The 24,718-nt window shown below is 38.3% G+C and overlaps 1 protein-coding gene across 2 annotated transcripts in view; it reads left to right on the top strand.

Moving 5' to 3' along the window:
* Positions 1 to 24,718, top strand: part of LOC140398330 (myosin light chain 4-like) — a 243,091-nt gene that overhangs the window by 32,831 nt on the left and 185,542 nt on the right. The gene's annotated exons all lie outside the window — the stretch shown is intronic.

Here is a 24,718-nt window from a genome sequence, read left to right as displayed (position 1 = left end):
CGTTGGTGCATCATAGGAAGGCCAGCCCGCAATGCTCCTCACCCGTTGGGCTGAATTCTCGACCGTCCGGTTGACGTGCGGTCTAAGATGTTGGGAACCCGGTGTGGCGGCTACGGACTGTGTCCAGCACCACCACACTCGGCCGGGAGCCAGGCCACTGGCCGAGGGAGCTTCCATGAGGGCTGGGGGGATGGTGGGGAGTGGCCAGGGGGTGGCCTGTGGAGTGACGGATGGCGTTTCGGGTCCGTGCACAGCTAATGCCATGTTGTACGGTGCGACTGCTGCAGGTCATCGCCGTGCGCATGCGCGGCCACAGACATAGCCATTCTCTGGCCGTTTTCGGCGCGTGAGCCAGCGAGTTTCAGGGAATCGGTGAGGGTTTGCCGCCGATTTTGCATATTAAAACATTCCCCTTTCTTTTTAAAGATACTTTACCCCTTCCAATGAAGTACAACCAGATACAACACATGTTCATGTTTAGTGATCATTACATGACTGTATAGGACTGGCAAATCTATGAGTCTATAAGGTATAGAGGTAATCCTCTCGTACACCCAGATCTTGTAATGATGACCTTGTCTGGAGGTTTCTTTAGTTGCTCACAGTGATCTTGGATGTTGTTCCTGGTTACATTTGGGATTTTGTCCTTGATGCAACACGACTGCACGGTGGTTGAGGAGCTGGATTGGATCGTTGTCACCTTGGCTAGTTACCACCTATCTTCTGTGGGATCCTGGGTGCGAACCTGCTCTTCCAACTTACCTTAATTATTCTGTATCCGTATTTTTATCATGAACCTTGGCCATCTTCTCTTGCAGTTTTCAAAGTTGCTCTCTAGCTTCTGAAAGAGTAGAAATGGTAAGGGTAGGTAAATTGGTCCACACTGGTCTGCCAAACATTACCTCTGACAGTGATGGAATAGATTCAAACATATTACTGAGGAATTAGTTAAGTGAAGATTACACTACAGATCCACACTATTAACTGTACTATTAGTTCAACTATCTAACAGTCACTCTGTCTTGCTATCTTCCACTCTCTCCATCTATCTCCATATATCTCCCAGAAGTCAAGGAGGCATGTGATATTTATATGGTTGCTATATAGCAACCTCCCTTCTGGGAGGTGAGTAGTGTATTTAAAAACCTTACCTTTACAGGAGCAGCCCTTTGGATTTCGGCGGCAGCGGTGCGCAGGGGCCTTCTGGGAGGTGAGTAGTGTATTTAAAAACCTTACCTTTACAGGAGCAGCCCTTTGGATTTCGGCGGCAGCGGTGCGCAGGGGCCTTCTGGGAGGTGAGTAGTTAGTTTAAAAAGCCTTGCCTGGTCCCGTGTCTGTTCTTCTTTTCTGTTTTATTTGTTTTTATATAAGGCGGGAACCGGAAGTTCGACCCGCGGACCTCTGGCAAGTCCCCCCCCCCCCCCCCCCCCCAACCAATAAATTCTGGTGGAGAGGAAACCCGAGACACTACACGTGTAGTGTCTACCACCCGCCCTCCTCCTCTAACCTAATAATAAGACCCATTGGTGTAAGGTAAGTGCCATATTATATTATTATATTATTAGCATTGTGCATGTCAAGGATCGGTGGTGGAGGAGCAGTCTCTGTCAGCGAGAGAACCTGAGAACATCTCAGACACTCAGAAGGTAAGTAAGTGATTTTTACTTTTATACCTTTTTTCAAATTGTGTGTGTCGGGGGGAAACTGAAGTGACATCACAGAAAAGCTGTGACCTGAGTGGCTGGGTGGGATTCTAACCTAAATTTAAAAAAATAATTTGAGTATTTGGGAACTAATTAAACATAATAACTTAATTATAATTTAGAGGATATCTAAGCCAGAGATCGGAGAGTATTATAGTTAGCTATCGCATTTCTATTAGAAATCTAGTGCCAGGAAACAGATAGTTGACAGTAACTTTGCAATTTAAAAAAAAAGTATAAGGCGGTTTGTTTTTGATTGTGTCTGGTTATGTCTGGTTTGTATTCGATTGCGTCTGGTTGTGTCTGGTTTGTTTTCAATTGTGTCTGGTTATGCCTGGTTTGTTTTCAATTGTGTCTGGTTATGTCTGGTTTGTTTTCAATTGTGTCTGGTTATGTCTGATTTGTTTTCGATTGTGTCTGGTTATGTCTGGTTTGTTTTCGATTGTGTCTGGTTCTGTCTGCTTTGTTTTCGAGTGTGTCTGGTTTGTTTTCGATTGTGTCTGGTTTGTTTTCGATTGTGTCTGGTTTGTTTTCGATTGTGTCTGGTTATGTCTGGTTTGTTTTAGATTGTGTCTGGTTTGTTTTCGATTGTATCTGGTTTGTTTTCGATTGTGTCTGGTTAAGTCTGGTTTGGTTTTGATTGTGTCCGGTTAAGTCTGGTTTGTTTTCGATTGTGTCAGGTTTGTTTTTGATTGTGTCTGGTTTGTTTTCGATTGTGTCTGGTTTGTTTTCGATTGTGTCTGGTTTGTTTTCGATTGTGTCTGGTTATGTCTGGTTTGTTTTCGATTGTGTCTGGTTTGTTTTCGATTGTGTCTGGTTTGTTTTCGATTGTGTCTGGTTTGTTTTCGATTGTCTCTGGTTTGTTTTTGATTGTGTCCGGTCAAGTCTGGTTTGTTTTCGATTGTGTCTGGTTATGTCTAGTTTGTTTTCGATTGTGTCTGGTTTGTTTCGATTGTGTCTGGTTTGTTTTCGATTGTGTCTGGTTTGTATTCGATTGTGTCCGGTTAAGTCTGGTTTGTTTTCGATTGTGTCTGGTTATGTCTAGTTTGTTTTTGATTGTGTCTGGTTTGTTTTCGATTGTGTCTGGTTAAGTCTGGTTTGTTTTCGATTGTGTCTGGTTCTGTCTGCTTTGTTTTCGAGTGTGTCTGGTTTGTTTTCGATTGTGTCTGGTTTGTTTTCGATTGTGTCTGGTTTGTTTTCGATTGTGTCTGGTTTGTTTTCGATTGTCTCTGGTTTGTTTTCGATTGTGTCCGGTCAAGTCTGGTTTGTTTTCGATTGTGTCTGGTTATGTCTAGTTTGTTTTCGATTGTGTCTGGTTTGTTTTCAATTGTGTCTGGTTTGTTTTCGATTGTGTCTGGTTTGTATTCGATTGTGTCCGGTTAAGTCTGGTTTGTTTTCGATTGTGTCTGGTTATGTCTAGTTTGTTTTTGATTGTGTCTGGTTTGTTTTCGATTGTGTCTGGTTAAGTCTGGTTTGTTTTCGATTGTGTCTGGTTCTGTCTGCTTTGTTTTCGAGTGTGTCTGGTTTGTTTTCAATTGTGTCTGGTTTGTTTTCGATTGTGTCTGGTTTGTTTTCGATTGTGTCTGGTTATGTCTGGTTTGTTTTCGATTGTGTCTGGTTTGTTTTCGATTGTATCTGGTTTGTTTTCGATTGTGTCTGGTTAAGTCTGGTTTGGTTTTGATTGTGTCCGGTTAAGTCTGGTTTGTTTTCGATTGTGTCTGGTTTGTTTTTGATTGTGTCTGGTTTGTTTTCGATTGTGTCTGGTTTGTTTTCGATTGTGTCTGGTTTGTTTTCGATTGTGTCTGGTTATGTCTGGTTTGTTTTCGATTGTGTCTGGTTTGTTTTCGATTGTGTCTGGTTTGTTTTCGATTGTGTCTGGTTTGTTTTCGATTGTCTCTGGTTTGTTTTTGATTGTGTCCGGTCAAGTCTGGTTTGTTTTCGATTGTGTCTGGTTATGTCTAGTTTGTTTTCGATTGTGTCTGGTTTGTTTTCGATTGTGTCTGGTTATGTCTAGTTTGTTTTCGATTGTGTCTGGTTTGTATTCGATTGTGTCCGGTTAAGTCTGGTTTGTTTTCGATTGTGTCTGGTTATGTCTAGTTTGTTTTTGATTGTGTCTGGTTTGTTTTCGATTGTGTCTGGTTAAGTCTGGTTTGTTTTCGATTGTGTCTGGTTATGTCTAGTTTGTTTTCGATTGTGTCTGGTTTGTTTTCGATTGTGTCCGGTTAAGTCTGGTTTGTTTTCGATTGTGTCCGGTTATGTCTAGATTGTTTTCGATTGTGTCTGGTTTGTTTTCGATTGTGTCTGGTTATGTCTGGTTTGTATTCGATTGTGTCTGATTAAGTCTGGTTTGTTTTCGATTGCGTCTGGTTAAGTCTGGTTTGTATTCAATTGTGTCTGGTTATGTCTGGTTTGTTTTCGATTGTGTCTGGTTTGTTTTCGATTGTGTCCGGTTAAGTCTGGTTTGTTTTCGATTGTGTCTGATTAAGTCTGGTTTGTTTTCGATTGTGTCTGGTTATGTCTGGTTTGTATTCGATTGTGTCTGGTTAAGTCTGGTTTGTTTTCGATTGTGTCTGGTTTGTTTTCGATTGTGTCCGGTTAAGTCTGGTTTGTATTCGATTGTGTCTGGTTTGTTTTTGATTGTGTCTGGTTAAGTCTGGTTTGTATTCGATTGTGTCTGGTTAAGTCTGGTTTGTTTTCGATTGTGTCCGGTTAAGTCTGGTTTGTTTTCGATTGTGTCTGATTAAGTCTGGTTTATTTTCGATTGTGTCTGGTTATGTCTGGTTTGTATTCGATTGAGTCTGGTAAAGTCTGGTTTGTATTCGATTGTGTCCGGTTAAGTCTGGTTTGTTTTCGATTGTGTCCGGTTAAGTCTGGTTTGTTTTCGATTGTGTCTGTTTATGTCTGGTTCGTTTTCGATTGAGTCTCGTTTGTTTTCGATTGTGTCTGGTTTGTTTGCGATTGTGTCCGGTTATGTCTGGTTTGTTTTCGATTGTGTCTGGTTATGTCTAGTTTGTTTTCGATTGTGTCTGGTTATATCTAGTTTGTTTTGATTGTGTCTGGTTATGTCCGGTTTGTTTTCAATTGTGTCTGGTTTGTTTTCCATTGTGTCTGGTTATGTCTGGTTTGTTTTCGATTGTGTCTGGTTATGTCTGGTATGTTTTTGATTCTGTCTGGTTATGTCTGGTTTGTTTTTGATTGTGTCTGGTTATGTCTGGTTTGTATTCGATTGTGTCTGGTTATGTCTGGTTTGTCTTCAATTGTGTCTGGTTAAGTCTGGTTTGTATTCGATTGTGTCTGGTTAAGTCTGGTTTGTTTTCGATTGTGTCTGGTTATGTCTGGTTTGTTTTCAATTGTGTCTGGTTATGTCTGGTTTGTTTTCGATTGTGTCTGGTTAAGTCTGGTTTGTATTCGATTGTGTCTGGTTAAGTCTGGTTTGTTTTCGATTGTGTCTGGTTATGTCTAGTTTGTTTTCGATTGTGTCTGGTTATGTCTAGTTTGTTTTCGATTGTGTCTGGTTATATCTAATTTGTTTTGATTGTGTCTGGTTATGTCTGGTTTGTTTTCAATTGAGTCTGGTTTGTTTTCGATTGTGTCTGGTTATGTCTGGTTTGTTTTTGATTGTGTCTGGTTATGTCTAGTTTGTTTTCGATTGTGTCTGGTTATATCTAATTTGTTTTGATTATGTCTGGTTTGTTTTCAATTGAGTCTGGTTTGTTTTCGATTGTGTCTGGTTATGTCTGGTTTGTTTTCAATTGTGTCTGGTTTGTTTTCGATTGTGTCTGGTTATGTCTGGTTTGCTTTCGATTGTGTCTGGTTATGTCAGGTTTGTATTCGATTGTCTCTGGTTAAGTCTGGTTTGTTTTCGATTGTGTTTGGTTTGTTTTCGATTGTGTCTGGTTAGGTGAGGTTTGTTTTCAATTGTGTCTGGTTATGTCTGGTTTGTTTTCGATTGTGTCTGGTTAAGTCTGGTTTTGTTTCGATTGTGTCTGGTTTGTTTTCGATTGTGTCTGGTTAAGTCTGGTTTGTTTTCGATTGTGGCTGGTTATGTCTGGTTTGTTTTCGATTGTGTCTGGTTATGTCTGGTTTGTTTTCAATTGTGTCTGGTTTGTTTTCGATTGTGTCTGGTTATGTCGGGTTTGTTTTCAATTGTGTCTGGTTCTGTCTGGTTTGGTTTCGATTGTGTCTGGTTTGTTTTCGATTGTGTCTGGTTTGTTTTCGATTGTGTCTGGTTATGTCTGGTTTGTATTCGATTGCGTCTGGTTGTGTCTGGTTTGTTTTCCATTGTGTCTGGTTATGCCTGGTTTGTTTTCAATTGTGTCCGGTTCTGTCTTGTTTGTTTTCAATTGTGTCTGGTTATGTCTGGTTTGTTTTCGATTGTGTCTGGTTATGTCTGGTTTGTTTTCGATTGTGTCTGGTTCGTTTTCGATTGTGTCTGGTTTGTTTTCGATTGTGTCTGGTTATCTCTGGTTTGTTTTCGATTGTGTCTGGTTTGTTTTCGATTGTATCTGGTTTGTTTTCGATTGTGTCTGGTTAAGTCTGGTTTGGTTTCGATTGTGTCCGGTTAAGTCTGGTTTGTTTTCGATTGTGTCTGGTTTGTTTTCGATTGTGTCTGGTTTGTTTTCGATTGTGTCCGGTTTGTTTTCGATTGTGTCTGGTTTGTTTTCGATTGTGTCTGATTTGTTTGCGATTGTGTCCGGTTATGTCTGGTTTGTTTTCGATTGTGTCTGGTTCTGTCTAGTTTGTTTTCGATTGTGTCTGGTTATGTCTAGTTTGTTTTCGATTGTGTCTGGTTTGTTTTCGATTGTATCTGGTTTGTTTTCGATTGTGTCTGGTTTGTTTTCGATTGTGTCTGGTTTGTTTGCGATTGTGTCCGGTTATGTCTGGTTTGTTTTGATTGTGTCTGGTTATGTCTGGTTTGTTTTCAATTGTGTCTGGTTTGTTTTCAATTGTGTCTGGTTTGTTTTCAATTGTGTCTGGTTATGTCTGGTTTGTTTTCGATTGTGTCTGGTTATGTCTGGTTTGTTATTGATTCTGTCTGGTTATGTCTGGTTTGTTTTTGATTGTGTTTGGTTATGACTGGTTTGTATTCGATTGTGTCTGGTTATGTCTGGTTTGTTTTCGATTGTGTCTGGTTATGTCTAGTTTGTTTTCGATTGTGTCTGGTTATGTCTAGATTGTTTTCGATTGTGTCTGGTTATATCTAATTTGTTTTGATTGTGTCTGGTTATGTCTGGTTTGTTTTCAATTGAGTCTGGTTTGTTTTCGATTGTATCTGGTTATGTCTGGTTTGTTTTCGATTGTGTCTGGTTATGTCTAGTTTGGTTTCGATTGTGTCTGGTTATATCTAATTTGTTTTGATTGTGTCTGGTTATGTCTGGTTTGTTTTCAATTGAGTCTGGTTTGTTTTCGATTGTGTCTGGTTATGTCTGGTTTGTTTTCGATTGTGTTTGGGTATGTCTGGTTTGTTTTCGATTGTGTCTGGTTATGTCTGGTTTATTTTCGATTGTGTCTGGTTATGTCTAGTTTGTTTTCAATTGTGTCTGGTTTGTTATCGATTGTGTCTGGTTATGTCTGGTTTGTTTTCGATTGTGTCTGGTTATGCCTGGTTTGTTTTCAATTGTGCCTGGTTAAGTCTGGTTTGTTTTCGATTGTGTTTGGTTTGTTTTCGATTGTGTCTGGTTAGGTCTGGTTTGTTTTCAATTGTGTCTGGTTATGTCTGGTTTGTTTTCGATTGTGTCTGGTTAAGTCTGGTTTCGTTTTGATTGTGTCTGGTTGGTTTTCGATTGTGTCTGGTGAAGTCTGGTTTGTTTTCGATTGTGTCTGGTTATGTCTGGTTTGTTTTCGATTGTGTCTAGTTATGTCTGGTTTGTTTTCAATTGTGTCTGGTTTGTTTTCGATTGTGTCTGGTTATGTCGGGTTTGTTTTCAATTGTGTCTGGTTATGTCTGGTTTGGTTTCGATTGTGTCTGGTTTGTTTTCGATTGTGTCTGGTTATGTCTGGTTTTTATTCGATTGCGTCTGGTTGTGTCTGGTTTGTTTTCAATTGTGTCTTGTTATGCCTGGTTTGTTTTCAATTGTGTCTGGTTATGTCTGGTTTGTTTTCAATTGTGTCTGGTTATGTCTGGTTTGTTTTCGATTGTGTCTGGTTATGTCTGGTTTGTTTTCGATTGTGTCTGGTTCTGTCTGCTTTGTTTTCGAGTGTGTCTGGTTTGTTTTCGATTGTGTCTGGTTTGTTTTCGATTGTGTCTGGTTTGTTTTCGATTGTGTCTGGTTTTTTTTCGATTGCGTCTGGTTATGTCTGGTTTGTTTTCGATTGTGTCTGGTTTGTTTTCGATTGTATCTGGTTTGTTTTCGATTGTGTCTGGTTAAGTCTGGTTTGGTTTCGATTGTGTCCGGTTAAGTCTGGTTTGTTTTCGATTGTGTCTGGTTTGTTTTCGATTGTGTCTGGTTTGTTTTCGATTGTGTCTGGTTTGTTTTCGATTGTGTCTGGTTTGTTTTCGATTGTGTCTGGTTTGTTTTCGATTGTGTCTGGTTTGTTTTCGATTGTGTCTGTTTGTTTTCGATTGTGTCTGGTTTGTTTTCGATTGTGTCTGGTTTGTTTTCGATTGTGTCCGGTTATGTCTGGTTTGTTTTCGATTGTGTCTGGTTTGTTTTCGATTGTGTCTGGTTTGTTTTGATGATGTCTGGTTATTTCTGATTTGTTTTCAATTGTGTCTGGTTTGTTTTCAATTGTGTCTGGTTATGTCTGGTTTGTTTTCGATTGTGTCTGGTTATGTCTGGTTTGTTTTTGATTCTGTCTGGTTATGTCTGGTTTGTTTTTGATTGTGTCTGATTATGTCTGGTTTGTATTCGATTGTATCTGGTTATGTCTGGTTTGTCTTCAATTGTGTCTGGTTAAGTCTGGTTTGTATTCGATTGTGTCTGGTTATGTCTGGTTTGTTTTCGATTGTGTCTGGTTATGTCTGGTTTGTTTTCGATTGTGTCTGGTTATGTCTGGTTTGTTTTCGATTGTGTCTGGTTAAGTCTGGTTTGTATTCGATTGTGTCTGGTTAAGTCTGGTTTGTTTTCGATTGTGTCTGGTTATGTCTGGATTTGTTTTCGATTGTGTCTTTTTATGTCTAGTTTGTTTTCGATTGTGTCTGGTTATATCTAATTTGTTTTGATTGTGTCTGGTTATGTCTGGTTTGTTTTCAATTGAGTCTGGTTTGTTTTCGGTTGTGTCTGGTTATGTCTGGTTTGTTTTTGATTGTGTCTGGTTATGTCTAGTTTGTTTTCGATTGTGTCTGGTTATATCTAATTTGTTTTGATTGTGTCTGGTTATGTCTGGTTTGTTTTCAAATGAGTCTGGTTTGTTTTCGATTGTGTCTGGTTATGTCTGGTTTGTTTTCGATTGTGTCTGGTTATGTCTGGTTTGTTTTCAATTGTGTCTGGTTTGTTTTCGATTGTGTCTTGTTATGTCTGGTTTGTTTTCGATTGTGTCTGGTTATGTCAGGTTCGTTTTCGATTGTGTCTGGTTATGTCTGGTTTGTTTTCGATTGTGTTTGGTTTGTTTTCGATTGTGTCTGGTTAGGTCTGGTTTGTTTTCAATTGTGTCTGGTTATGTCTGGTTTGGTTTCGATTGTGTCTGGTTAAGTCTGGTTTGGTTTCGATTGTGTCTGGTTTGTTTTCGATTGTGTCTGGTTAAATCTGGTTTGTTTTCGATTGTGTCTGGTTGTGTCTGGTTTGTTTTTGATTCTGCCTGGTTATGTCTGGTTTGTTTTTGATTGTGTCTGGTTATGTCTGGTTTGTATTCGATTGTGTCTGGTTATGTCTGGTTTGTCTTCAATTTTGTCTGGTTGAGTCTGGTTTGTATTCGATTGTGTCTGGTAAAGTCTGGTTTGTTTTCGATTGTGTCTGGTTATGTCTGGTTTGTTTTCGATTGTGTCTGGTTATGTCTGGTTTGTTTTCGATTGTGCCTGGTTAAGTCTGGTTTGTATTCGATTGTGTCTTGTTAAGTCTGGTTTGTTTTCGATTGTGTCTGGTTATGTCTAGTTTGTTTTCGATTGTGTCTGGTTATGTCTAGTTTGTTTTCGATTGTGTCTGGTTATATCTAATTTGTTTTGATTGTGTCTGGTTATGTCTGGTTTGTTTTCAATTGAGTCTGGTTTGTTTTCGATTGTGTCTGGTTATGTCTGGTTTGTTTTCGATTGTGTCTGGTTATGTCTGGTTTGTTTTCAATTGTGTCTGGTTTGTTTTCGATTGTGTCTAGTTATGTCTTGTTTGTTTTCGATTGTGTCTGGTTTATTTTCGATTGTGTCTGGTTTGTTTTCGATTGTGTCTGGTTATGTCTGGTTTGCTTTCGATTGTGTCTGGTTTGTTTTCGATTGTATCTGGTTTGTTTTCGATTGTGTCTGGTTAAGTCTGGTTTGGTTTCGATTGTGTCCGGTTAAGTCTGGTTTGTTTTCGATTGTGTCTGGTTTGTTTTCGATTGTGTCTGGTTTGTTTTAGATTGTGTCTGGTTAAGTCTGGTTTGTTTTCGATTGGGTCTGATTATGTCTGGTTTGTTATCGATTGTGTCTGGTTATATCTAATTTGTTTTGATTGTGTCTGGTTATGTCTGGTTTGTTTTCAATGGAGTCTGGTTTGTTTTCGATTGTGTCTGGTTATGTCTGGTTTGTTTTCGATTGTGTCTGGTTATGTCTGGTTTGTTTTCAATTGTGTCTGGTTTGTTTTTGATTGTGTCTGGTTATGTCTGGTTTGTTTTCGATTGTGTCTGGTTATGTCAGGTTTGTTTTCGATTGTGTCTGGTTAAGTCTGGTTTGTTTTCGATTGTGTTTGGTTTGTTTTCGATTGTGTCTGGTTATGTCTGGTTTGTTTTCGATTGTGTCTGGTTATGTCAGGTTTGTTTTCGATTGTGTCCGGTTAAGTCTGGTTTGTTTTCGATTGTGTCTGGTTTGTTTTCGATTGTGTCTGGTTTGTTTTAGATTGTGTCTGGTTAAGTCTGGTTTGCTTTCGATTGGGTCTGATTATGTCTGGTTTGTTTTCGATTGTGTCTGGTTATATCTAATTTGTTTTGATTGTGTCTGGTTATGTCTGGTTTGTTTTCAATGGAGTCTGGTTTGTTTTCGATTGTGTCTGGTTATGTCTGGTTTGTTTTCGATTGTGTCTGGTTATGTCTGGTTTGTTTTCAATTGTGTCTGGTTTGTTTTTGATTGTGTCTGGTTATGTCTGGTTTGTTTTCGATTGTGTCTGGTTATGTCAGGTTTGTTTTCGATTGTGTCTGGTTAAGTCTGGTTTGTTTTCGATTGTGTTTGGTTTGTTTTCGATTGTGTCTGGTTAGGTCTGGTTTGTTTTCAATTGTTTCTGGGTATGTCTGGTTTGTTCTCGATTGTGTCTGGTTAAGTCTGGTTTGGTTTCGATTGTGTCTGGTTTGTTTTCGATTGTGTCTGGTTAAGTTTGGTTTGTTTTCGATTGTGTCTGGTTATGTCTGGTTTGTTTTCGATTGTGTCTGGTTATGTCTGGTTTGTTTTCAAATGTGTCTGGTTTGTTTTCGATTGTGTCTGGTTATGTCGGGTTTGTTTTCAATTGTGTCTGGTTATGTCTGGTTTGGTTTCGATTGTGTCTGGTTTGTTTTCGATTGTGTCTGGTTTGTTTTCGATTGTGTCTGGTTATGTCTGGTTTGTTTTCAATTGTGCCTGGTTAAGTCTGGTTTGTTTTCGATTGTGTTTGGTTTGTTTTCGATTGTGTCTGGTTAGGTCTGGTTTGTTTTCAATTGTGTCTGGTTATGTCTGGTTTGTTTTCGATTGTGTCTGGTTAAGTCTGGTTTCGTTTTGATTGTGTCTGGTTGGTTTTCGATTGTGTCTGGTGAAGTCTGGTTTGTTTTCGATTGTGTCTGGTTATGTCTGGTTTGTTTTCGATTGTGTCTAGTTATGTCTGGTTTGTTTTCAATTGTGTCTGGTTTGTTTTCGATTGTGTCTGGTTATGTCGGGTTTGTTTTCAATTGTGTCTGGTTATGTCTGGTTTGGTTTCGATTGTGTCTGGTTTGTTTTCGATTGTGTCTGGTTATGTCTGGTTTTTATTCGATTGCGTCTGGTTGTGTCTGGTTTGTTTTCAATTGTGTCTTGTTATGCCTGGTTTGTTTTCAATTGTGTCTGGTTATGTCTGGTTTGTTTTCAATTGTGTCTGGTTATGTCTGGTTTGTTTTCGATTGTGTCTGGTTATGTCTGGTTTGTTTTCGATTGTGTCTGGTTCTGTCTGCTTTGTTTTCGAGTGTGTCTGGTTTGTTTTCGATTGTGTCTGGTTTGTTTTCGATTGTGTCTGGTTTGTTTTCGATTGCGTCTGGTTTTTTTTCGATTGCGTCTGGTTATGTCTGGTTTGTTTTCGATTGTGTCTGGTTTGTTTTCGATTGTATCTGGTTTGTTTTCGATTGTGTCTGGTTAAGTCTGGTTTGGTTTCGATTGTGTCCGGTTAAGTCTGGTTTGTTTTCGATTGTGTCTGGTTTGTTTTCGATTGTGTCTGGTTTGTTTTCGATTGTGTCTGGTTTGTTTTCGATTGTGTCTGGTTTGTTTTCGATTGTGTCTGGTTTGTTTTCGATTGTGTCTGGTTTGTTTTCGATTGTGTCTGTTTGTTTTCGATTGTGTCTGGTTTGTTTTCGATTGTGTCTGGTTTGTTTTCGATTGTGTCCGGTTATGTCTGGTTTGTTTTCGATTGTGTCTGGTTTGTTTTCGATTGTGTCTGGTTTGTTTTGATGATGTCTGGTTATTTCTGATTTGTTTTCAATTGTGTCTGGTTTGTTTTCAATTGTGTCTGGTTATGTCTGGATTGTTTTCGATTGTGTCTGGTTATGTCTGGTTTGTTTTTGATTCTGTCTGGTTATGTCTGGTTTGTTTTTGATTGTGTCTGATTATGTCTGGTTTGTATTCGATTGTATCTGGTTATGTCTGGTTTGTCTTCAATTGTGTCTGGTTAAGTCTGGTTTGTATTCGATTGTGTCTGGTTATGTCTGGTTTGTTTTCGATTGTGTCTGGTTATGTCTGGTTTGTTTTCGATTGTGTCTGGTTATGTCTGGTTTGTTTTCGATTGTGTCTGGTTAAGTCTGGTTTGTATTCGATTGTGTCTGGTTAAGTCTGGTTTGTTTTCGATTGTGTCTGGTTATGTCTGGATTTGTTTTCGATTGTGTCTTTTTATGTCTAGTTTGTTTTCGATTGTGTCTGGTTATATCTAATTTGTTTTGATTGTGTCTGGTTATGTCTGGTTTGTTTTCAATTGAGTCTGGTTTGTTTTCGGTTGTGTCTGGTTATGTCTGGTTTGTTTTTGATTGTGTCTGGTTATGTCTAGTTTGTTTTCGATTGTGTCTGGTTATATCTAATTTGTTTTGATTGTGTCTGGTTATGTCTGGTTTGTTTTCAATTGAGTCTGGTTTGTTTTCGATTGTGTCTGGTTATGTCTGGTTTGTTTTCGATTGTGTCTGGTTATGTCTGGTTTGTTTTCAATTGTGTCTGGTTTGTTTTCGATTGTGTCTTGTTATGTCTGGTTTGTTTTCGATTGTGTCTGGTTATGTCAGGTTCGTTTTCGATTGTGTCTGGTTATGTCTGGTTTGTTTTCGATTGTGTTTGGTTTGTTTTCGATTGTGTCTGGTTAGGTCTGGTTTGTTTTCAATTGTGTCTGGTTATGTCTGGTTTGGTTTCGATTGTGTCTGGTTAAGTCTGGTTTGGTTTCGATTGTGTCTGGTTTGTTTTCGATTGTGTCTGGTTAAATCTGGTTTGTTTTCGATTGTGTCTGGTTGTGTCTGGTTTGTTTTTGATTCTGCCTGGTTATGTCTGGTTTGTTTTTGATTGTGTCTGGTTATGTCTGGTTTGTATTCGATTGTGTCTGGTTATGTCTGGTTTGTCTTCAATTTTGTCTGGTTGAGTCCGGTTTGTATTCGATTGTGTCTGGTAAAGTCTGGTTTGTTTTCGATTGTGTCTGGTTATGTCTGGTTTGTTTTCGATTGTGTCTGGTTATGTCTGGTTTGTTTTCGATTGTGCCTGGTTAAGTCTGGTTTGTATTCGATTGTGTCTTGTTAAGTCTGGTTTGTTTTCGATTGTGTCTGGTTATGTCTAGTTTGTTTTCGATTGTGTCTGGTTATGTCTAGTTTGTTTTCGATTGTGTCTGGTTATATCTAATTTGTTTTGATTGTGTCTGGTTATGTCTGGTTTGTTTTCAATTGAGTCTGGTTTGTTTTCGATTGTGTCTGGTTATGTCTGGTTTGTTTTCGATTGTGTCTGGTTATGTCTGGTTTGTTTTCAATTGTGTCTGGTTTGTTTTCGATTGTGTCTAGTTATGTCTTGTTTGTTTTCGATTGTGTCTGGTTTATTTTCGATTGTGTCTGGTTTGTTTTCGATTGTGTCTGGTTATGTCTGGTTTGCTTTCGATTGTGTCTGGTTTGTTTTCGATTGTATCTGGTTTGTTTTCGATTGTGTCTGGTTAAGTCTGGTTTGGTTTCGATTGTGTCCGGTTAAGTCTGGTTTGTTTTCGATTGTGTCTGGTTTGTTTTCGATTGTGTCTGGTTTGTTTTAGATTGTGTCTGGTTAAGTCTGGTTTGTTTTCGATTGGGTCTGATTATGTCTGGTTTGTTATCGATTGTGTCTGGTTATATCTAATTTGTTTTGATTGTGTCTGGTTATGTCTGGTTTGTTTTCAATGGAGTCTGGTTTGTTTTCGATTGTGTCTGGTTATGTCTGGTTTGTTTTCGATTGTGTCTGGTTATGTCTGGTTTGTTTTCAATTGTGTCTGGTTTGTTTTTGATTGTGTCTGGTTATGTCTGGTTTGTTTTCGATTGTGTCTGGTTATGTCAGGTTTGTTTTCGATTGTGTCTGGTTAAGTCTGGTTTGTTTTCGATTGTGTTTGGTTTGTTTTCGATTGTGTCTGGTTATGTCTGGTTTGTTTTCGATTGTGTCTGGTTATGTCAGGTTTGTTTTCGATTGTGTCCGGTTAAGTCTGGTTTGTTTTCGATTGTGTCTGGTTTGTTTTCGATTGTGTCTGGTTTGTTTTAGATTGTGTCTGGTTAAGTCTGGTTTGTTTTCGATTGGGTCTGATTATGTCTGGTTTGTTTTCGATTGTGTCTGGTTATATCTAATTTGTTTTGATTGTGTCTGGTTATGTCTGGTTTGTTTTCAATGGAGTCTGGTTTGTTTTCGATTGTGTCTGGTTATGTCTGGTTTGTTTTCGATTGTGTCTGGTTATGTCTGGTTTGTTTTCAATTGTGTCTGGTTTGTTTTTGATTGTGTCTGGTTATGTCTGGTTTGTTTTCGATTGTGTCTGGTTATGTCAGGTTTGTTTTCGATTGTGTCTGGTTAAGTCTGGTTTGTTTTCGATTGTGTTTGGTTTGTTTTCGATTGTGTCTGGTTAGGTCTGGTTTGTTTTCAATTGTTTCTGGGTATGTCTGGTTTGTTCTCGATTGTGTCTGGTTAAGTCTGGTTTGGTTTCGATTGTGTCTGGTTTGTTTTCGATTGTGTCTGGTTAAGTTTGGTTTGTTTTCGATTGTGTCTGGTTATGTCTGGTTTGTTTTCGATTGTGTCTGGTTATGTCTGGTTTGTTTTCAAATGTGTCTGGTTTGTTTTCGATTGTGTCTGGTTATGTCGGGTTTGTTTTCAATTGTGTCTGGTTATGTCTGGTTTGGTTTCGATTGTGTCTGGTTTGTTTTCGATTGTGTCTGGTTTGTTTTCGATTGTGTCTGGTTATGTCTGGTTTGTATTCGATTGCGTCTGGTTGTGTCTGGTTTGTTTTCAATTGTGTCTGGTTATGCCTGGTTTGTTTTCAATTGTATCTGGTTATGTCTGGTTTGTTTTCAATTGTGTCTGGTTATGTCTGGTTTGTTTTCGAATGTGTCTGGTTATGTCTGGTTTGTTTTCGATTGTGTCTGGTTATGTCTGGTTTGTTTTCGATTGTGTCTGGTTTATTTTCGATTGTGTCTGGTTTGTTTTCGATTGTGTCTGGTTATGTTTGGTTTGCTTTCGATTGTGTCTGGTTTGTTTTCGATTGTATCTGGTTTGTTTTCGATTGTGTCTGGTTAAGTCTGGTTTGGTTTCGATTGTGTCTGGTTTGTTTTCGATTGTGTCTGGTTTGTTTTCGATTGTGTCTGGTTATGTCTGGTTTGTATTCGATTGCGTCTGATTGTGTCTGGTTTGTTTTCAATTGTGTCTGGTTATGCCTGGTTTGTTTTCAATTGTATCTGGTTATGTCTGGTTTGTTTTCAATTGTGTCTGGTTACGTCTGGTTTGTTTTCGAATGTGTCTGGTTATGTCTGGTTTGTTTTCGATTGTGTCTGGTTATGTCTGGTTTGTTTTCGATTGTGTCTGGTTTATTTTCGATTGTGTCTGGTTTGTTTTCGATTGTGTCTGGTTATGTATGGTTTGCTTTCGATTGTGTCTGGTTTGTTTTCGATTGTATCTGGTTTGTTTTCGATTGTGTCTGGTTAAGTCTGGTTTGGTTTCGATTGTGTCTGGTTTGTTTTCGATTGTGTCTGGTTTGTTTTCGATTGTGTCTGGTTATGTCTGGTTTGTATTCGATTGCGTCTGGTTGTGTCTGGTTTGTTTTCAATTGTGTCTGGTTATGCCTGGTTTGTTTTCAATTGTATCTGGTTATGTCTGGTTTGTTTTCAATTGTGTCTGGTTACGTCTGGTTTGTTTTCGAATGTGTCTGGTTATGTCTGGTTTGTTTTCGATTGTGTCTGGTTATGTCTGGTTTGTTTTCGATTGTGTCTGGTTTATTTTCGATTGTGTCTGGTTTGTTTTCGATTGTGTCTGGTTATGTATGGTTTGCTTTCGATTGTGTCTGGTTTGTTTTCGATTGTATCTGGTTTGTTTTCGATTGTGTCTGGTTAAGTCTGGTTTGGTTTAGATTGTGTCCAGTTAAGTCTGGTTTGTTTTCGATTATGTCTGGTTTGTTTTCGATTGTGTCTGGTTTGTTTTCGATTGTGTCTGGTTTGTTTTCGATTGTGTCTGGTTTGTTTGCGATTGTGTCTGGTTTGTTTTCGATTGTGTCTGGTTATGTCTGGTTTGTTTTGATTGTGTCTGGTTATGTCTGGTTTGTTTTCAATTGTGTCTGGTTTGTTTTCAATTGTGTCTGGTTATGTCTGGTTTGTTTTCGATTGTGTCTGGTTTGTTTTTGATTCTGTCTGGTTATGTCTGGTTTGTTTTTGATTGTGTCCGGTAATGTCTGGTTTGTATTCGATTGTGTCTGGTTATGTCTGGTTTGTCTTCAATTGTGTCTGGTTATGTCTGGTTTGTTTTCAATTGTGTCTGGTTTATTTTCGATTGTGTCTGGTTATGTCTGGTTTGTTTTCGATTGTGTCTGGTTATGTCAGGTCTGTTTTCGATTGTGTCTGGTTAATTTTGCTTTATTTTCGATTGTGTTTGGTTTGTTTTCGATTGTGTCTGGTTAGGTCTGGTTTGTTTTCAATTGTGTCTGGTCATGTCTGGTTTGTTTTCGATTGTGTCTGGTTAAGTCTGGTTTGGTTTCGATTGTGTCTGGTTATGTCTGGTTTGTTTTCGATTGTGTCTGGTTAAGTCTGGTTTGTTTTCGATTGTGTTTGGTTTGTTTTCGATTGTGTCTGGTTAGGTCTGGTTTGTTTTCAATTGTTTCTGGTTATGTCTGGTTTGTTCTCGATTGTGTCTGGTAAAGTCTGGTTTGGTTTCGATTGTGTCTGGTTTGTTTTCGATTGTGTCTGGTTAAGTTTGGTTTGTTTTCGATTGTGTCTGGTTATGCCTGGTTTGTTTTCGATTGTGTCTGGTTATGTCTGGTTTGTTTTCAAATGTGTCTGGTTTGTTTTCGATTGTGTCTGGTTATGTCGGGTTTGTTTTCAATTGTGTCTGGTTATGTCTGGTTTGGTTTCGATTGTGTCTGGTTTGTTTTCGATTGTGTCTGGTTTGTTTTCGATTGTGTCTGGTTATCTCTGGTTTGTATTCGATTGCGTCTGGTTGTGTCTGGTTTGTTTTCGATTGTGTCTGGTTAAGTCTGGTTTGTATTCGATTGTGTCTGGTTAAGTCTGGTTTGTTTTCGATTGTGTCTGGTTATGTCTAGTTTGTTTTCGATTGTGTCTGGTTATGTCTAGTTTGTTTTCGATTGTGTCTGGTTATATCTAATTTGTTTTGATTGTGTCTGGTTTGTTTTCAATTGAGTCTGGTTTGTTTTCGATTGTGTCTGGTTATGTCTGGTTTGTTTTCGATTGTGTCTGGTTATGTCTAGTTTGTTTTCGATTGTGTCTGGTTATATCTAATTTGTTTTGATTGTGTCTGGTTATGTCTGGTTTGTTTTCAATTGAGTCTGGTTTGTGTTTGATTGTGTCTGGTTATGTCTGGTTTGTTTTCGATTGTGTCTGGTTATGTCTAGTTTGTTTTCGATTGTGTCTGGTTATATCTAATTTGTTTTGATTGTGTCTGGTTATGTCTGGTTTTTTTTCAATTGTGTCTGGTTTGTTTTCGATTGTGTCTGGTTATGTCTGGTTTGTTTTCGATTGTGTTTGGTTATGTCTGGTTTGTTTTCGATTGTGTCTGGTTATGTCTGGTTTGTTTTCGATTGTGTCTGGTTATGTCTGGTTTGTTTTCAATTGTGTCTGGTTTTTTTTCGATTGTCTCTGGTTATGTCTGGTTTGGTTTCGATTGTGTCTGGTTATGTCTGGTTTGTTTTCAATTGTGCCTGGTTAAGTCTGGTTTGTTTTCGATTGTGTTTGGTTTGTTTTCGATTGTGTCTGGTTAGGTCTGGTTTGTTTTCAATTGTGTCTGGTTATGTCTGGTTTGTTTTCGATTGTGTCTGGTTAAGTCTGGTTTGGTTTCGATTGTGTCTGGTTTGTTTTCGATTGTGTCTGGTTAAGTTTGGTTTGTTTTCGATTGTGTCTGGTTATGTCTGGTTTGTTTTCGATTGTGTCTGGTTATGTCTGGTTTGTTTTCAAATGTGTCTGGTTTGTTTTCGATTGTGTCTGGTTATGTCGGGTTTGTTTTCAATTGTGTCTGGTTATGTCTGGTTTGGTTTCGATTGTGTCTGGTTTGTTTTCGATTGTGTCTGGTTTGTTTTCGATTGTGTCTGGTTATGTCTGGTTTGTTTTCAAATGTGTCTGGTTTGTTTTCGATTGTGCCTGGTTAAGTCTGGTTTGTATTCGATTGTGTCTTGTTAAGTCTGGTTTGTTTTCGATTGTGTCTGGTTATGTCTAGTTTGTTTTCGATTGTGTCTGGTTATGTCTAGTTTGTTTTCGATTGTGTCTGGTTATATCTAATTTGTTTTGATTGTGTCTGGTTATGTCTGGTTTGTTTTCAATTGAGTCTGGTTTGTTTTCGATTGTGTCTGGTTATGTCTGGTTTGTTTTCGATTGTGTCTGGTTATGTCTGGTTTGTTTTCAATTGTGTCTGGTTTGTTTTCGATTGTGTCTAGTTATGTCTTGTTTGTTTTCGATTGTGTCTGGTTTATTTTCGATTGTGTCTGGTTTGTTTTCGATTGTGTCTGGTTATGTCTGGTTTGCTTTCGATTGTGTCTGGTTTGTTTTCGATTGTATCTGGTTTGTTTTCGATTGTGTCTGGTTAAGTCTGGTTTGGTTTCGATTGTGTCCGGTTAAGTCTGGTTTGTTTTCGATTGTGTCTGGTTTGTTTTCGATTGTGTCTGGTTTGTTTTAGATTGTGTCTGGTTAAGTCTGGTTTGTTTTCGATTGGGTCTGATTATGTCTGGTTTGTTATCGATTGTGTCTGGTTATATCTAATTTGTTTTGATTGTGTCTGGTTATGTCTGGTTTGTTTTCAATGGAGTCTGGTTTGTTTTCGATTGTGTCTGGTTATGTCTGGTTTGTTTTCGATTGTGTCTGGTTATGTCTGGTTTGTTTTCAATTGTGTCTGGTTTGTTTTTGATTGTGTCTGGTTATGTCTGGTTTGTTTTCGATTGTGTCTGGTTATGTCAGGTTTGTTTTCGATTGTGTCTGGTTAAGTCTGGTTTGTTTTCGATTGTGTTTGGTTTGTTTTCGATTGTGTCTGGTTATGTCTGGTTTGTTTTCGATTGTGTCTGGTTATGTCAGGTTTGTTTTCGATTGTGTCCGGTTAAGTCTGGTTTGTTTTCGATTGTGTCTGGTTTGTTTTCGATTGTGTCTGGTTTGTTTTAGATTGTGTCTGGTTAAGTCTGGTTTGTTTTCGATTGGGTCTGATTATGTCTGGTTTGTTTTCGATTGTGTCTGGTTATATCTAATTTGTTTTGATTGTGTCTGGTTATGTCTGGTTTGTTTTCAATGGAGTCTGGTTTGTTTTCGATTGTGTCTGGTTATGTCTGGTTTGTTTTCGATTGTGTCTGGTTATGTCTGGTTTGTTTTCAATTGTGTCTGGTTTGTTTTTGATTGTGTCTGGTTATGTCTGGTTTGTTTTCGATTGTGTCTGGTTATGTCAGGTTTGTTTTCGATTGTGTCTGGTTAAGTCTGGTTTGTTTTCGATTGTGTTTGGTTTGTTTTCGATTGTGTCTGGTTAGGTCTGGTTTGTTTTCAATTGTTTCTGGGTATGTCTGGTTTGTTCTCGATTGTGTCTGGTTAAGTCTGGTTTGGTTTCGATTGTGTCTGGTTTGTTTTCGATTGTGTCTGGTTAAGTTTGGTTTGTTTTCGATTGTGTCTGGTTATGTCTGGTTTGTTTTCGATTGTGTCTGGTTATGTCTGGTTTGTTTTCAAATGTGTCTGGTTTGTTTTCGATTGTGTCTGGTTATGTCGGGTTTGTTTTCAATTGTGTCTGGTTATGTCTGGTTTGGTTTCGATTGTGTCTGGTTTGTTTTCGATTGTGTCTGGTTTGTTTTCGATTGTGTCTGGTTATGTCTGGTTTGTATTCGATTGCGTCTGGTTGTGTCTGGTTTGTTTTCAATTGTGTCTGGTTATGCCTGGTTTGTTTTCAATTGTATCTGGTTATGTCTGGTTTGTTTTCAATTGTGTCTGGTTATGTCTGGTTTGTTTTCGAATGTGTCTGGTTATGTCTGGTTTGTTTTCGATTGTGTCTGGTTATGTCTGGTTTGTTTTCGATTGTGTCTGGTTTATTTTCGATTGTGTCTGGTTTGTTTTCGATTGTGTCTGGTTATGTTTGGTTTGCTTTCGATTGTGTCTGGTTTGTTTTCGATTGTATCTGGTTTGTTTTCGATTGTGTCTGGTTAAGTCTGGTTTGGTTTCGATTGTGTCTGGTTTGTTTTCGATTGTGTCTGGTTTGTTTTCGATTGTGTCTGGTTATGTCTGGTTTGTATTCGATTGCGTCTGATTGTGTCTGGTTTGTTTTCAATTGTGTCTGGTTATGCCTGGTTTGTTTTCAATTGTATCTGGTTATGTCTGGTTTGTTTTCAATTGTGTCTGGTTACGTCTGGTTTGTTTTCGAATGTGTCTGGTTATGTCTGGTTTGTTTTCGATTGTGTCTGGTTATGTCTGGTTTGTTTTCGATTGTGTCTGGTTTATTTTCGATTGTGTCTGGTTTGTTTTCGATTGTGTCTGGTTATGTATGGTTTGCTTTCGATTGTGTCTGGTTTGTTTTCGATTGTATCTGGTTTGTTTTCGATTGTGTCTGGTTAAGTCTGGTTTGGTTTCGATTGTGTCTGGTTTGTTTTCGATTGTGTCTGGTTTGTTTTCGATTGTGTCTGGTTATGTCTGGTTTGTATTCGATTGCGTCTGGTTGTGTCTGGTTTGTTTTCAATTGTGTCTGGTTATGCCTGGTTTGTTTTCAATTGTATCTGGTTATGTCTGGTTTGTTTTCAATTGTGTCTGGTTACGTCTGGTTTGTTTTCGAATGTGTCTGGTTATGTCTGGTTTGTTTTCGATTGTGTCTGGTTATGTCTGGTTTGTTTTCGATTGTGTCTGGTTTATTTTCGATTGTGTCTGGTTTGTTTTCGATTGTGTCTGGTTATGTATGGTTTGCTTTCGATTGTGTCTGGTTTGTTTTCGATTGTATCTGGTTTGTTTTCGATTGTGTCTGGTTAAGTCTGGTTTGGTTTAGATTGTGTCCAGTTAAGTCTGGTTTGTTTTCGATTATGTCTGGTTTGTTTTCGATTGTGTCTGGTTTGTTTTCGATTGTGTCTGGTTTGTTTTCGATTGTGTCTGGTTTGTTTGCGATTGTGTCTGGTTTGTTTTCGATTGTGTCTGGTTATGTCTGGTTTGTTTTGATTGTGTCTGGTTATGTCTGGTTTGTTTTCAATTGTGTCTGGTTTGTTTTCAATTGTGTCTGGTTATGTCTGGTTTGTTTTCGATTGTGTCTGGTTTGTTTTTGATTCTGTCTGGTTATGTCTGGTTTGTTTTTGATTGTGTCCGGTAATGTCTGGTTTGTATTCGATTGTGTCTGGTTATGTCTGGTTTGTCTTCAATTGTGTCTGGTTATGTCTGGTTTGTTTTCAATTGTGTCTGGTTTATTTTCGATTGTGTCTGGTTATGTCTGGTTTGTTTTCGATTGTGTCTGGTTATGTCAGGTCTGTTTTCGATTGTGTCTGGTTAATTTTGCTTTATTTTCGATTGTGTTTGGTTTGTTTTCGATTGTGTCTGGTTAGGTCTGGTTTGTTTTCAATTGTGTCTGGTCATGTCTGGTTTGTTTTCGATTGTGTCTGGTTAAGTCTGGTTTGGTTTCGATTGTGTCTGGTTATGTCTGGTTTGTTTTCGATTGTGTCTGGTTAAGTCTGGTTTGTTTTCGATTGTGTTTGGTTTGTTTTCGATTGTGTCTGGTTAGGTCTGGTTTGTTTTCAATTGTTTCTGGTTATGTCTGGTTTGTTCTCGATTGTGTCTGGTAAAGTCTGGTTTGGTTTCGATTGTGTCTGGTTTGTTTTCGATTGTGTCTGGTTAAGTTTGGTTTGTTTTCGATTGTGTCTGGTTATGCCTGGTTTGTTTTCGATTGTGTCTGGTTATGTCTGGTTTGTTTTCAAATGTGTCTGGTTTGTTTTCGATTGTGTCTGGTTATGTCGGGTTTGTTTTCAATTGTGTCTGGTTATGTCTGGTTTGGTTTCGATTGTGTCTGGTTTGTTTTCGATTGTGTCTGGTTTGTTTTCGATTGTGTCTGGTTATCTCTGGTTTGTATTCGATTGCGTCTGGTTGTGTCTGGTTTGTTTTCGATTGTGTCTGGTTAAGTCTGGTTTGTATTCGATTGTGTCTGGTTAAGTCTGGTTTGTTTTCGATTGTGTCTGGTTATGTCTAGTTTGTTTTCGATTGTGTCTGGTTATGTCTAGTTTGTTTTCGATTGTGTCTGGTTATATCTAATTTGTTTTGATTGTGTCTGGTTTGTTTTCAATTGAGTCTGGTTTGTTTTCGATTGTGTCTGGTTATGTCTGGTTTGTTTTCGATTGTGTCTGGTTATGTCTAGTTTGTTTTCGATTGTGTCTGGTTATATCTAATTTGTTTTGATTGTGTCTGGTTATGTCTGGTTTGTTTTCAATTGAGTCTGGTTTGTGTTTGATTGTGTCTGGTTATGTCTGGTTTGTTTTCGATTGTGTCTGGTTATGTCTAGTTTGTTTTCGATTGTGTCTGGTTATATCTAATTTGTTTTGATTGTGTCTGGTTATGTCTGGTTTTTTTTCAATTGTGTCTGGTTTGTTTTCGATTGTGTCTGGTTATGTCTGGTTTGTTTTCGATTGTGTTTGGTTATGTCTGGTTTGTTTTCGATTGTGTCTGGTTATGTCTGGTTTGTTTTCGATTGTGTCTGGTTATGTCTGGTTTGTTTTCAATTGTGTCTGGTTTTTTTTCGATTGTCTCTGGTTATGTCTGGTTTGGTTTCGATTGTGTCTGGTTATGTCTGGTTTGTTTTCAATTGTGCCTGGTTAAGTCTGGTTTGTTTTCGATTGTGTTTGGTTTGTTTTCGATTGTGTCTGGTTAGGTCTGGTTTGTTTTCAATTGTGTCTGGTTATGTCTGGTTTGTTTTCGATTGTGTCTGGTTAAGTCTGGTTTGGTTTCGATTGTGTCTGGTTTGTTTTCGATTGTGTCTGGTTAAGTTTGGTTTGTTTTCGATTGTGTCTGGTTATGTCTGGTTTGTTTTCGATTGTGTCTGGTTATGTCTGGTTTGTTTTCAAATGTGTCTGGTTTGTTTTCGATTGTGTCTGGTTATGTCGGGTTTGTTTTCAATTGTGTCTGGTTATGTCTGGTTTGGTTTCGATTGTGTCTGGTTTGTTTTCGATTGTGTCTGGTTTGTATTCGATTGTGTCTGGTTATGTCTGGTTTGTATTCGATTGCGTCTGGTTGTGTCTGGTTTGTTTTCAATTGTGTCTGGTTATGCCTGGTTTGTTTTCAATTGTATCTGGTTATGTCTGGTTTGTTTTCAATTGTGTCTGGTTATGTCTGGTTTGTTTTCGAATGTGTCTGGTTATGTCTGGTTTGTTTTCGATTGTGTCTGGTTATGTCTGGTTTGTTTTCGATTGTGTCTGGTTTATTTTCGATTGTGTCTGGTTTGTTTTCGATTGTGTCTGGTTATGTTTGGTTTGCTTTCGATTGTGTCTGGTTTGTTTTCGATTGTATCTGGTTTGTTTTCGATTGTGTCTGGTTAAGTCTGGTTTGGTTTCGATTGTGTCTGGTTTGTTTTCGATTGTGTCTGGTTTGTTTTCGATTGTGTCTGGTTATGTCTGGTTTGTATTCGATTGCGTCTGATTGTGTCTGGTTTGTTTTCAATTGTGTCTGGTTATGCCTGGTTTGTTTTCAATTGTATCTGGTTATGTCTGGTTTGTTTTCAATTGTGTCTGGTTACGTCTGGTTTGTTTTCGAATGTGTCTGGTTATGTCTGGTTTGTTTTCGATTGTGTCTGGTTATGTCTGGTTTGTTTTCGATTGTGTCTGGTTTATTTTCGATTGTGTCTGGTTTGTTTTCGATTGTGTCTGGTTATGTATGGTTTGCTTTCGATTGTGTCTGGTTTGTTTTCGATTGTATCTGGTTTGTTTTCGATTGTGTCTGGTTAAGTCTGGTTTGGTTTCGATTGTGTCTGGTTTGTTTTCGATTGTGTCTGGTTTGTTTTCGATTGTGTCTGGTTATGTCTGGTTTGTATTCGATTGCGTCTGGTTGTGTCTGGTTTGTTTTCAATTGTGTCTGGTTATGCCTGGTTT

The sequence above is a fragment of the Scyliorhinus torazame genome, chromosome 21, assembly GCF_047496885.1.
Source record: "Scyliorhinus torazame isolate Kashiwa2021f chromosome 21, sScyTor2.1, whole genome shotgun sequence".
Taxonomy (NCBI): domain Eukaryota; kingdom Metazoa; phylum Chordata; class Chondrichthyes; order Carcharhiniformes; family Scyliorhinidae; genus Scyliorhinus; species Scyliorhinus torazame.
Note: the sequence above shows the minus strand (reverse complement) of the source record. Positions and strands in the feature narration are given on the sequence as shown.